Raw genomic sequence first — 12950 nt, 5'->3', positions numbered from 1 at the left:
AGAAATACACTTTTTCAATTTTTTTTTTTTAAAAGTTGAATTTGACAAACACTGAACGTCAGTGGGTCGCAGTTGGCCGCATCATTTCAAATAAAATTTAAAGCACAAACAAGTGCCGAAGTTAAACTTCATTGAAACTTTTTGAAAAAAAAGTTTCCCATATGGTGCGCATATATATATATATATATATATATATATATATATATATATATATATATATATATATATATATATATATAATATATATATTGGAAATTTCAAAAATCTTTTCTATTGGTAAGAATTGACAGACAGTTGACTTGACATATGTCAGTAGTAATAACCCGGGTGATAACCCGAAGACGATTGTGGATACTAACAATCAAAACGTTGTGAAGTAACTTGGTTTGGAATCTTTTAATTTTCATTTCTTGTTAATAATTCTTTAATTTTCATCTCGTGTCAATAGATCAATTTTTTTATTTTTGGTTGTTGCTTGTATTTTATTCCATTGTAATTTCAGTTTATTTTTGCTTAATATAAGTGTTTCTTTTTTCAGCTAACCTTTTCAATTTTTCACAGATTCTTTCAGGGATTTCAAATCAGTTTATATCATATTAGAAAATGGAAGTCCGAACTAATGAAATGCATCATGAAACATTGTCCACCACCTTCAAACAAAATTGCCGTTATTGAAGTGACACCAACCCTTACGTTTTCCAGGAAACACACACCCAATATCCAGAATAAATTAACGTTTGGGCAGGAATATTGGGAAACCAAAATTCAACAGGGCAACGGTATTTGAATATGCTGGAAACTACTGTTGACCCTCTCATCACTGAAGTCGTCGAAGCGAATCCTAATGAATTCGATATGGATATTGTATTCCAACAAGATATAGCACCACCACATTACTCCAGACAAGTAGGAAACTATCTGGATTCTACTTTTCCCGGTCGTTGGATTGGCCGTCGAGGTCCTAGAAAATGGCCAGCCCGCTGGCCAGTTTTGACACCTTTGGACTTTTATGGGGCTATTCGAAGCAGATGGTGTACGAAACTGAACCTGCTTCAATATTGGATATACAGCAGAGAATAATAAATATTTGTAGATATTGACGTTACTATGTTCGAAAATGTTCGCCGTGAAATATCGGATATATTGTTCATATGTCAAGAAGTTCAAAGCAACTATTTTGAGCATCTTCTGAACTGACCTCAAGCTCATTACCTCATATTATGTATTTAAATGTTAATGTATTCAGGCAATTATTAAAAGTTTCGCCATTTTGTAGTGGTTGAAGATATTGACATTATTTTCTAGGGTTGTGAAGCATTTGTCAGGAGCTTGAAAAGGATTTGTCACGAGACCCCCTATCCATTCAATTTTTTCCCAGATGGCGTTCAGTCGCCATCTTGAAAGTTTCATCTATCAATTTCACTTCAAAATAAAGTATTCATGCATTAATTTCATTATTCCAAATTTCAATTTTTTGAAGTTCACCCGTTCAAAAAATAAAAGGGAGGGCATTAAAGAAAAGCATTGTAGAATTGAATGAAAACGTTCAAAAAGGTAATTTTGTTGAAAAATTAAGGGAAGAATCTAATATTTTCCGTTTGAAATTGCAATGTCACGTAGCAACCAATATTTTGATATTAGTAACCTTCGATTCGTTACACTGCGATGAATAATACCGTGATAGTAATTTACGTAACACTTCCGGAAACTACTGTTTTTTTTGGACCAGTAAACAAAATTCTATTACGAGCCGTAGGCGAGTCCTGAAGGGTGCAAATTCAAAATAGTATATTGTGCAACTAGTGCAGAAAATATGATATTTCATACGAGTTTGGCAAGATTATGAACCTCGAGCCGTAGGCGTTGTATACTATACTTTTCCGACGACTTACATGAGAAAATATAGGTATGTTGGATTATAATTACGCATTACTGTATTATACCTACCTACTTACAAATCATTTTTACAGGAAACCAATTTAATAGCCTGAAGAAGCATATAAGAAAGATGTATCACACAAAGAGAACAAATTTAATTGAACATTCAACAAAAATATTTTGGTCTGTATTTATGAAATATTAGAAAAATAATTACTGATGGTAATTTTCAAATAAGTATTATTTTTTTTTCATCAAGCTCTGAATAGCTTCATTATTAATTCCTGTCATATTATTATCAGTTTCCACAATTGTAGTGGAGGTCGATGGTCTTGCAGTAGGGACTGATTGTGATTCCGAGCTAGTTCCGAATAGTTTTGTTGAGAAGGTTGTTGCAGTTCAATATATTGGGTTATTCGATTGGATATTTCCATTTTTCATACTGATTGATTCATTAATATATATAACCCTATGCGACTGTGCTGCTTTTCCAGCCGCCATGCCTTTTCAGAGTCAATAAATCACCGCCACTATCCACTACTATTGTGGCTGAAGATGGTATAAGTGAATGGCCAGTGCAGTTTTTTGGGTTCGGTAATTTCAAGAATGTAGCGATTTATTTGGTCATTGCACCAAACTTGTTAATTCACAAAAACTGGGAGGTACATTTGCCTTTCTGGTAATTAAATGAAAACTTTATTATTTTTATCGACCATGGTTTTTGGACATAGATCAGCATACTTTTTATATATTTCATAAAATGATGTAAAAATTCAGATCGTTTATTTTCACATTGGCCAATTCAGCCCGTCTCAGGGCTCCGCTTATAGCGAATGCTACAACAACCTAGAATGGAACACTCATTTGTTATTTCTCTAGTAGTGAGCTCTGCATCAAAAAAATTATTCTTTGGACAATTTGTATGATATTTCTACTATGAATATGTTAATGTGAAATGATTATTGTTAGAAACGGTTGGTTTTCAGTCAGCTCTGTATTGAACTGTTCAATTTATTTTGAGTGTGCCCTGTAGACGTGTTTAGATGTTAATATTTGTTTAAAAAAATGTTTAAATTATGTTTTCTCCGTTGACCAGCTATCACACCCCTACGAACGACAACCCTCCGAAGTGGAAACTTGTGCGAGCCAAGGACTAACGATGTCTTAACTTTCAACGTGTGATTCCTAACACGGGTTGGACGATAGCAAGTGAAAATCGAGCGAGTAATAATAATAATAATAATAATTTTATTAGTCTCGAGAAACGCACAGTTTTTAGACACGTCAATATAATTTCTAAAATAGGTTTGAGAGGATAAGATTCGTCAATATAGTTTCTAAAAAATGCTTGTAGATAAATTAGATTAACAAAAAAATACAAGTTAACAAGATAACATTCCAATCTTATGAAAATTGACTAAAATGCAAAGCCACGAGCTTTTACAAATTATAAATCACACAGCTAACATATTATATATATTCAAAGTTTCGTAAAATTTCGGGAGGTGACAACAAAAGTGCCTCATTCTTTTTGAATAACTTCAAAAATTGATCAATTTCATAAAAAGTATGTTTGGGTAATATTTTTTTCAATAAGTTTTTCAATCTTCTAAATGGCAAGTTACGAAATTCGACAGTTAAGGTATTGTATAGCTTAATTTCTATATTATCTGTTCTTTTCAACCTATTAGCTATAGGAACAAGGTTTGATTTATTTCTTGTATCATGTTGGTGTATATCCTTGTGAGCAACTTTATTCATCAAGTTTTGTTGAACAAGAAGCAGATTTTCATAGACAATAACTGTATATAGGGTCATTATTTTAAGTTTTACACATATTGGTCGACACTTTTCATCATAATTGGCAGAGAATATGCTTCTTATTGCAGATTTTTGAATGACAAATATTCTATTAAGATGTACCTTTGATGTATTAATCCAATTGATTATACCATACCTAAGGACTGAATGAAAAAGTGAATGACATGTTGCAAGTGCCGCACTTTGATTTACTATTTTTTTAATTCTTCTGATAGCAAAAACTGTCTTACTAAGTTTACTACATATGCTATTTATACGGTCTATCCATTTCAGGTTCGAATATATTTGTACTCCCAAAAATTTGGTAGAGTTTTTGTTATCTCGATTTAAGCAAATTGTTTCAAAATTTAGTGGTTCTGTTTTTTGTTCATTGAGAATCAAGTCATTTGGTGTGAACCATGATCGAGCTTTCTCTAATATGTCAGTATTTATCATATGAGGATCATCTATTTTGTATATTTTTTTTGCTCAAGGTTGCATAATCTGCATACAATATAGTTTGTATCTTTGACGAGTTCATCACCTAAGGTAGGTCGTTGATATAGATTAGAAACAGAAGTGGCCCCAATATTGACCCTTGGGGCACTCCTCTTGATCTTTTCTTTTTTTACTTTTGTTATTTCTTAGATCAACAATATGATATATTTCGTTAAGGTATAACTTCATCATGTCCAGGCAGACACCTCTCACTTCGTAGAAATCTAATTTGGCCAATAAAATCGAGTGACTTACAGAATCGAATGCTGAAATAAGGAAAGTTGAAAGGCTCACATATTTTTCTTGGTTTTTAAAGGCGTCTTTTATACTATTTGTGAGAAAGTATATTGCATCAGACGTCGATTTTCCTTTCCTTTGAAAAGGTTGGCAGTATTGCTATCTGTCGAACATTTTTTGGTTCGGATGTAACAACTTTTTTATGAGTTGGCAGGATTCTACCAATTTTTAATTGAGGAAAGTAGCCTCCACTTAGACAAGTATTGATAATATTTGTTAACGGTTGGGTTATACATTCAATGGCACTCTTTATGACTAAAACATTCACACCGTTTATATCTTCAGTTTTTTTATTTTTTAACTTGATTATAATTATTCTCAGCTCATCTGTCGTTATAGGCCTGAAGAACATCGACTTATTTGTGTAAATTTTTTTATCCATAAAAGCAATCGGGTCAACATCAGATTTTGGTAGTGCAATAGAGTTGTGTTTATGTTATTGATAACGAAGTCATTCATCTTGTTTACAAGTTTACAAGTTTTATAGATGTTTTTATGTTGTTCAGGAGGAGTTTGTCTTTGTATATCATATACAAGCATTAAAATATCTTTTGAGGCTGTAACCTCAGGACTCATCCATTTTGATGCTCTCTGTGATTCAAATCTAAGTTCAGTGAGTGGAAAGCTAATGTTATAATAAAACATAAATGAGATTTCGAAGTGACTGAATTTTTCTTTAGCATCATTACTTGTATATACACTGGACCAATCTTCTTTTCGCAGATATGACTTTAGTGTTTCTATATTATTGGTTGTATAGGTACTTCTTTAATAGTTTACTTTCACTGTGTTAACTCGACTCCACTTCAATTTTGGCTATTAAACCCAAGCGAATAGTCCTAGAAAGATGTGACACAGCACCTTCCATGTCGCCATTTGTCAATTTTGACGAATGAAAGTCATTGCGCAACTATATTTTTCTCTTTCGATTACGAACGTTTTCAACTATATGAAAATAGTTGAACCATTGCTACAAAAAGTTCAACAATTATCACTCTTCAATTATGAAACATTCGAATGAGAAAAAAAAAGTCACTTCATCAGTCAAATCTACCATTTCATCGTCGGATGACATTGTACGGAAGAAACTATAGGATTCGGTACCTCTCTACTTAGAAAATCACATTGACATTTCACTGTTATGAGTTCGTTTGTAGATATGTCATTGTCAGAGGTATGAGTTAGATTTTTATAAAACTGTCAACATTGTCCGACGCTCACATTGTCTGACCGACGAGAGAGGAGGAGCCTGCTTTTCGCTGACGTATGCGTGAGAGAAAGGGAAGCCAGACAAACTGGCGCCGCGCCGTTACGCATTAGGTAACGGAGCGGTTTACCTTCTCATAAGTTATCATTTCAATAGTTTGAAATTGCGTTGTTATCTCTTTACTTTGGGGTCGCATTTTTGTGTTTTGCTTTCTTTTCATAGGCAGGTGCTCACATATTTCAAAATTGAAATTGATGATTTTAAACTTTCGCTTGAGTAAATTTATCGAAGGTCATTATTATTAGTTACAAGATGACGTGATGCTATGACAGAAAAATAATGTGAATTCTTGAATGAGTTCCTGAATTAGAGTTTTGTTTTCGAAAGGTTTTATTGTAATGATATGATATAACAGGGGAGCCCAAGCGGGGATTTCAGGATTTACTAAAGCGCGGCAGATTAATATACAGGGGGATACCTTGTACCCGGTTAAGTACCTCCATCAAATATGAGCCCCATATATAAGGCTGCCTGTGAGGGATAAAGGATCAGATTAGTAAAAAAAATTGATCATCAGAAATTCTCGAGCGCGTCAGATTGAGGCAGGGTGAGTTAATTACCTGCTAAAAAGTGTATATTCCAGTAATCTGATAATTTGAGAGTGACGTAAAGAAAGGGGAGGGCAGCAAAGTTGTAAAAAATAATATCATTTCGACATTCTCGAGCGTAGCTATTTTTTTTTCATTTGAAGGAAATAATTCAAGGATAACGAAAAATATATAATCTGACGATTTTCGCAAGCCGAAATAACAAAAATTCGTCGATAAAGTTTAATGCTTGCAGCTGTATGATACCTATATTTCTCTCTCCGAGTTTCTATTTCTCTATCTATTACTCTCTCATTCCGTCCCCACTCTGAATGCCATGACGCCACCACAGCTGATCACAGAGACTCCTTCGTGATGAAGATGATAATCAATTAATCGATTAATTGATGGATGTAGCCGTTACTACGTGGTAGGAAATCATAATGAAGAAAAGAAAAATTAAACTTTCTATGTTTTTTACCACTTTTATTTGTAACTAACGTTACTGCAGTTTCGTCCTATAAGGACATTTTCAAACTTATACAATATATAAGGATATTTTCAAACTTATACAATATATAAATTTGAAAATGTCCTTATAGGACGAAACTGCAGTAACGTTAGTTACAAACGAAAGTGGTTAAAAACATAGAAAGTTCCATTTCTCATTTTTCATCCACATTGTAATTGCTACATCCATCATCTGTATCTGTATCTGTAAAGTAGGGAGGGTAAGTGTCCATCCTGTCCATCGTCTATCCTGTCCTTTCCAAGAAGGTGGACAGGTCTCTGGGAGACATCTCCTTTATTTTGGCAGGTGAAGGCCAAGACTCGCCGAACACACACACAGAAATCCTACTGTTAAGCGTAGAGTTTTCCTGATCATCGTCAGATATTTCTTCGGCGCCAGCTTCCCAGGGTCGTCTAAGGTGATCCTGGCAAGATTGCATCCTTTGATCCCATCCTATCTCTTTAGGGATTGAGCATGGGTGTAACATTTGGCCAGTTTCGCAATTGTCGAAGTCCCGTGTTAGAAATCACACGTTAAAAGGTAAGACCCCGTTAATCCTTAGCTCGCACAAGTTTATACTTCTGAGGGTTGTCGTTCGTAGGGGTGCGACAGCTGGTTAACGGAAAAACAGATAAAAAACAGACAGACAGATCAGGCCGTAGGTGCCACTGGGTCCTAAAATTCTTAGTCCAGCCGCTTCCTTGGCCAAAGTTTCAGCAATGCGATCACCTTTACTCCTGCCGTGCCCATTAACCCACCTCAGGATAATGTTATCATCTACCGAATGATCAATTTATATGAAAATTACCTTTTCATCAACGTTTCTCCGTACCGCTATATTTTTGAAAGTTGAACTAGCCTACATAGTTTTATGTCGTAGATGTACACTAAAAAATCTGTTCTGTTTGAGAATCTGTTTTTTCGTTAATCAGCTGTAGCACCCATACGAAAGACAACTCTCAGAAGTTGAGAAACTCGTGCGAGCTGAGGACTAACGAGGTCTCACCTTTCAATGTGTGATTTCAGACGATGCGGCGTTGTCGCTTCTACTATAAAGTATCGGCTTCTTTGATTTCTCAAGTGGAACACCCGTATATAATATCATATTATGATTCATTATCACTTTGTCAACAAATTCATATGCTATTTCCCTATACCTATCCATTACCGTTTAGAAGATATAAATTAATTTCGATATTTTTTTTTACCAAACATGAACTTTTATAAATGCTGATAATCTTGAACTCTCTTGCACCAAAACGATCAAATTCGAAATGGAGTGGATTGATACTATGAGGATCTTCACTCCGAGTCATATTTTCATTTGCCTCATACAGGGTCTTCAAAAAATGCAGATACTTTGATCTCATGGAGAAATCAGTGGAACTCAATTTTTTCAAATGGAACACCCTGTATATTTCAACATTTTTGAGCTCTACATCCAATTTTAGATTAACTTTGTTCAGATAATACTATTTCTATTTTGAACCGTTTTCGAGATAAACTGTTTCAAACGGAAACTGACGTGGTTTTCTTGCTCGTTTTTTTGAATTCATCACTTATTTTGGATATTCATCTTTTTTTTATACTTAGTAATATTTATTTTCGATCCAGTTTTTTAACTGTCTCAGATCAGTCAATTCGAAACTGGTATGTACCTACCTTAGAAAAAGTTACAATTTGTATATATTGAGGTATTGGTCTCTAACGTACAACAGTACACATTAATATTTTTTAATAGTGTGCTTTGGAAAAATAAATAAACCAATTATTTAACGTCAGACTTTCGTTGGTGGTTTTGACTGATTGTGATAGCTACCAATTATAATAGAATAATGTCAAGATTAGGTTACAGTAATGAAGATTTTTTGAATTTATTAATAATTTATGGTGAGTGCATGAAAGATATCCACAACTTCCGAAGCCGAATAATAATGTGATAAATCGACTACTAAAAAACTGTAGGTTGAATGGAACCTTCCGTCCAAAAATCATTCGTAAGAAGACTAAAGTGGATAATGATGACAATGGTATAACAGTTTTGGGATACTTTCATGCATTTCCAAATGCTTCTCTGCACGAGGCTGAAAGGGAGATAGGTATACCCTACGTGACAATTTGTCGAATTCTTAATAAGCATAAATGGCATCCCTATAAGTTCTACTGTGTCCAACATTTGAAAGAGACTGATTTACCTCGTAGAGTGGAGTTCTTTGAATGGTTACTTGTCAAGACTCAAGAGAATGAATATTTCCTAGACAATATCATATGGACAGATGAGGCCAAGTTCACAAAAAATGGAGTTTTCAATAGACACAACAGTTATTATTGGGCCTTTCGTTGGCCTCCTAGAACACCAGATGGCAATCCATTAGATTATTTCGTGTGGGGTTTCATTAAGAATATGGTTTACTCTACTCCAATAACAACAATGGAAGATATGAAATCGAGAGTTACAACTGCTTTAAATAGTTTGACTCCAGACTTGATCAGAAGCGCTACACATGACGATCTTTTGAAAAGATTACATGTTTGTTTAAGTAGAGGTGGAGATGTGTTTGAACATACTCTGAAATACACTGACGATTAAATTAACTCATTAATTTATGGGTTTATTATTTTCAGTTCGTGTTTCAGCGTTAATAAAACTATTGTTTGAAGAGAAGTTTCATTCGATGGTTGAGGAGTATTTTAATATTTATTTTTTCATTGAATTATCTGTGACTGATTGAGAAACATCAAACGAAATCTGTTTTACAAAAATGAGTGATGAACAAGGAAACCATGTCAATTTCCGTTTGAAACAGTTTATCTCGAAACCGGTTCAAAATAGAAATAGTATTATCTGAACAAAGTTAATCTAAAATTGGATGTAGAGCTCAAAAATGTTGAGATATACAGGGTGTTCCATTTGAAAAAAATGAGTTCCACTCATTTTTTCATGAGATCAAAGTATCTGCATTTTTTGAAGACCCTGTATGAGGCAAATGAAAATATGACTCTGAGTGAAGATCCTCATAGTATCACTCCACTTCATTTCAAATTTGATCGTTTTAGTGCAAGAGAGTTCAAGATTATCAGCATTTATAAAAGTTCATGTTTGGTAAAAAAAAATATCGAAATTAATTTATATCTTCTAAACGGTAATGGATAGGTATAGGGAAATAGTATATGAATTTGTTGACAAAGTGATAATGAATCATAATATTATATATGGGGTGTTCCATTTGAAAAATCAAAGAAGCTGCTACTTTATAGTAGAAGCGACAACGCCGCTTCGTCTAAAATATTTTAGGCGTGTAGGTCATATTGACTTATGCATACTGTGGAATTTTCAGGTTGATCCATTGAATAGTTTGCTAGAAACGGCTAATTAACGCTCATCATGAAAAGCCCTGTTCAGTTGGATCTATAAAATGCTCGTCAATAAAACAACGAATTTTCCATCTAATACCATGACGCATATTGAACTGTATCCGACAGACATTTGTGTAAGTTTCCTCGAAGTGAAAATTTATAACAATGCCTTTTGTTCATCCAGAAGAAAGAGAGAGCGAGGATTGTTTTCGATTTCAAAATATTTAGAGTTTCTTAGTTCTTATGTATCCCTCCTTTACATAGTCATCGAATTTTTTCAAAATTTATTACTTATAGAAAAATGTTTTTACTGTTTCATAAATGGATGAAAAAAGTCCTGTAATAAGTCAGTTATTTGTGATTCTCATCATTGCAGATGCATGTACAAATTGAAGACTAACGGAGTTGAAAAAAAAACTTACAGTCAGCAATGAGCAACAAATAATCACCTAGCACACAACAACTTTTTGTCCACCAATTACCGAAAACGCCGATTTTGCAAACAATCAAAGTAAATAATGAACTTGCGGTTGGAAATGCGTAACACGGCTGATCGGCAGTCCGTGTGAAAGTAGACGTAGTTCTAACCTGTACGGGTTTGTAACAACTAATATTTTTTCGGTAGCGTAAAGTTAATAATAATAAACAAGAATGGGATATTAGACCTGAAGAGGGAGGTTGTTGGAGGGGTGCGAGTGGGTTTTGAGAAAACCTTGTCGGATGGCTGTTGAACATTGACTTGATTGTATTAGTGTTGAAAATATTTTGACTTGGCCACTTATTTTTTTCAGTGCTGAGCTCGAAAACATAATCCGTTTTTATCTCAAAAAAACAATTGTTTTCTTGCCGACGTTACCAATTGAATTAAATTCTTCTTCGGGGCTCTGTAACAATGAATTTTCATAAACATACCTTCCACAAAACTTATACGATTATTATCGTGTCAATTTCAGGAAAAATAATGAGTTTTAAATTGAATTACTCACCGAAAATTACTTTTTTCGTGTTGATATTACTACTATTTTAAAAACTATCAGACATATTAGATACATATTAAAAAAAAATTGCAGACAACCAAAATTTCCGAGACAACACCAACACAAAACATTTTTTTTTCAGGGCTCTCTAACAATGAATTTTCATAAACATATATTCTGTAAAACTCATACAAAACAAATTTTTGAGTTGGGAATGAGTAATTCTCTGTCACCCATTTGTGCAGGCTAGGTCATGACAGAACTATAAAATAAATGCATAAAAAAGTTGCCATTTTCATTGCCTCTTTTCAAAAGATATGTTGACGATATTGTTACTTCCATTCCAAAAAATAAACAAACTGAAATATTAGATACTTTTCATAGTTTTCACCAAAAACTAAAATTTACTCTAGAAATGAAAGAAAACAATTCGTTAGCATTTTCAGATACTAAAATAATCATAAATGCAAACAGGATTTCTTGAAGGTAGACTGATGGTATCATAAACTAACTTTTTCTCAGAGATTTTTGAATTATTTTTCGAAACATAATTTTCAGAGTAAAATCAAGAGGAGTTGCAATTTTTACTTCTGAATTCCGTAACAAAAATCTCCAATAAATTGAGAAAAACCTAGTAAAAAATAATTATCCTAGAGCCCTCATCAGAAAAATAATTAAAGAAAGAAGTTTCCCGTCCCAAAATACAGGAGTGAAACCCAAACATCACAAAATTCCATTTGTAGAAAATTCATGTGATAAATTTGGAAAGCATTTTTCTCTCGAAACAAAAAACAAAAACAACACAAGAAATACAATCCAATATAGTATGCAAATTGAACTGTAGAAGCTGTCACGAATGCTATGTTGGTCAAACCAGACGGTATAATAAACCACGAGTTTTAAAACACATGAGAGACTCTGAATATAAAAACCCCACAGCTCTCGTTGAATATGAAAAAGAATATGGACACATTTTTGATCATGATCATAAAACTATTCTAGATGTTCAACCATATTTATCCAAAAGATTTTTGAGCGAAATGATACATATCCTCAAGTGCGATAGTGTTAATACTAGAAGAGATGTCGATGGCCACAATACTGCATATTTCAATTTGATAAGTGAAATACCGAAATAATTTACCCTTTTTTCATCCTTTTTCTTTCTGCCATTGATTAAAAAACAGACACCACCTTATCACAATCACAATCACAATTGATTTTGTGTTGGTGTTGTCTCGGAAATTTTGGTTTTCTGCGATGTTTTTATTTATTTTTTCAAATTGCCAATAGATAAATTTGAGTTCAATGATTTCAGAAAACCTAACTATACAGACATTACCATCCCAAGCGATTCTTTCCACCTAGACAGTCATACATTAGCAGTCTACAATGTTGCACAGAGCATTCCACTGCCTTTGTCTGCAGACAATCTAGCTAGGGAAATTGATATAATTACACAGATAGGTCATAATGAAGGTTTCAACGCAGATACTATCCAGAAGTTAGTCAGGAAACAAATCCGGAAATTCACTTACAGATTAATATACCCTCAGGTCAAACAACCAGAAATCAAGAAATGGGTAACGCTAACACATTTTGGAAAAAGAACAGAAATAATCATAGGTTTCTTCAGAAAAAACAATGTGGAAGTAGCCAAAGCCAATGCCAAAGATAAGGTCGGCAAGTTGGAAAAATCTGGAGTTTTTAAGCTTAAGTGTCCGGAGTGTAATAGTGTTTATGTGGGACAATGTGGCCGAAATTTACAAAAACGATATGCTGAACATGAAAGGTCCTTCAGACTAGGAAAAATGATTCGACGTTTTTAAACCATTCCT

The 12950-nt window shown here is 33.7% G+C and overlaps 1 protein-coding gene across 1 annotated transcript in view; it reads right to left on the bottom strand.

Moving 5' to 3' along the window:
- LOC111515765 (dopaminechrome tautomerase) overlaps window positions 1-10749 on the bottom strand; it is a 162119-nt gene extending 151370 nt beyond the window's left edge. The window contains exon 1 of the mRNA XM_074175885.1: window positions 10558-10749. The gene's annotated coding sequence lies outside the window, so the exon portion shown is untranslated. The remainder of the gene's footprint in view (window positions 1-10557) is intronic.
- Window positions 10750-12950: the final 2201 nt, after the last annotated feature.

The sequence above is a fragment of the Leptinotarsa decemlineata genome, unplaced genomic scaffold (assembly GCF_025532065.1).
Source record: "Leptinotarsa decemlineata unplaced genomic scaffold, Ldec_3_MD MMD2_tig00001393_RagTag_RagTag, whole genome shotgun sequence".
NCBI lineage: Eukaryota > Metazoa > Arthropoda > Insecta > Coleoptera > Chrysomelidae > Leptinotarsa > Leptinotarsa decemlineata.
The sequence above is the reverse complement of the archived record's forward strand: the minus strand, read 5'-3'. Positions and strand labels throughout refer to the sequence as shown.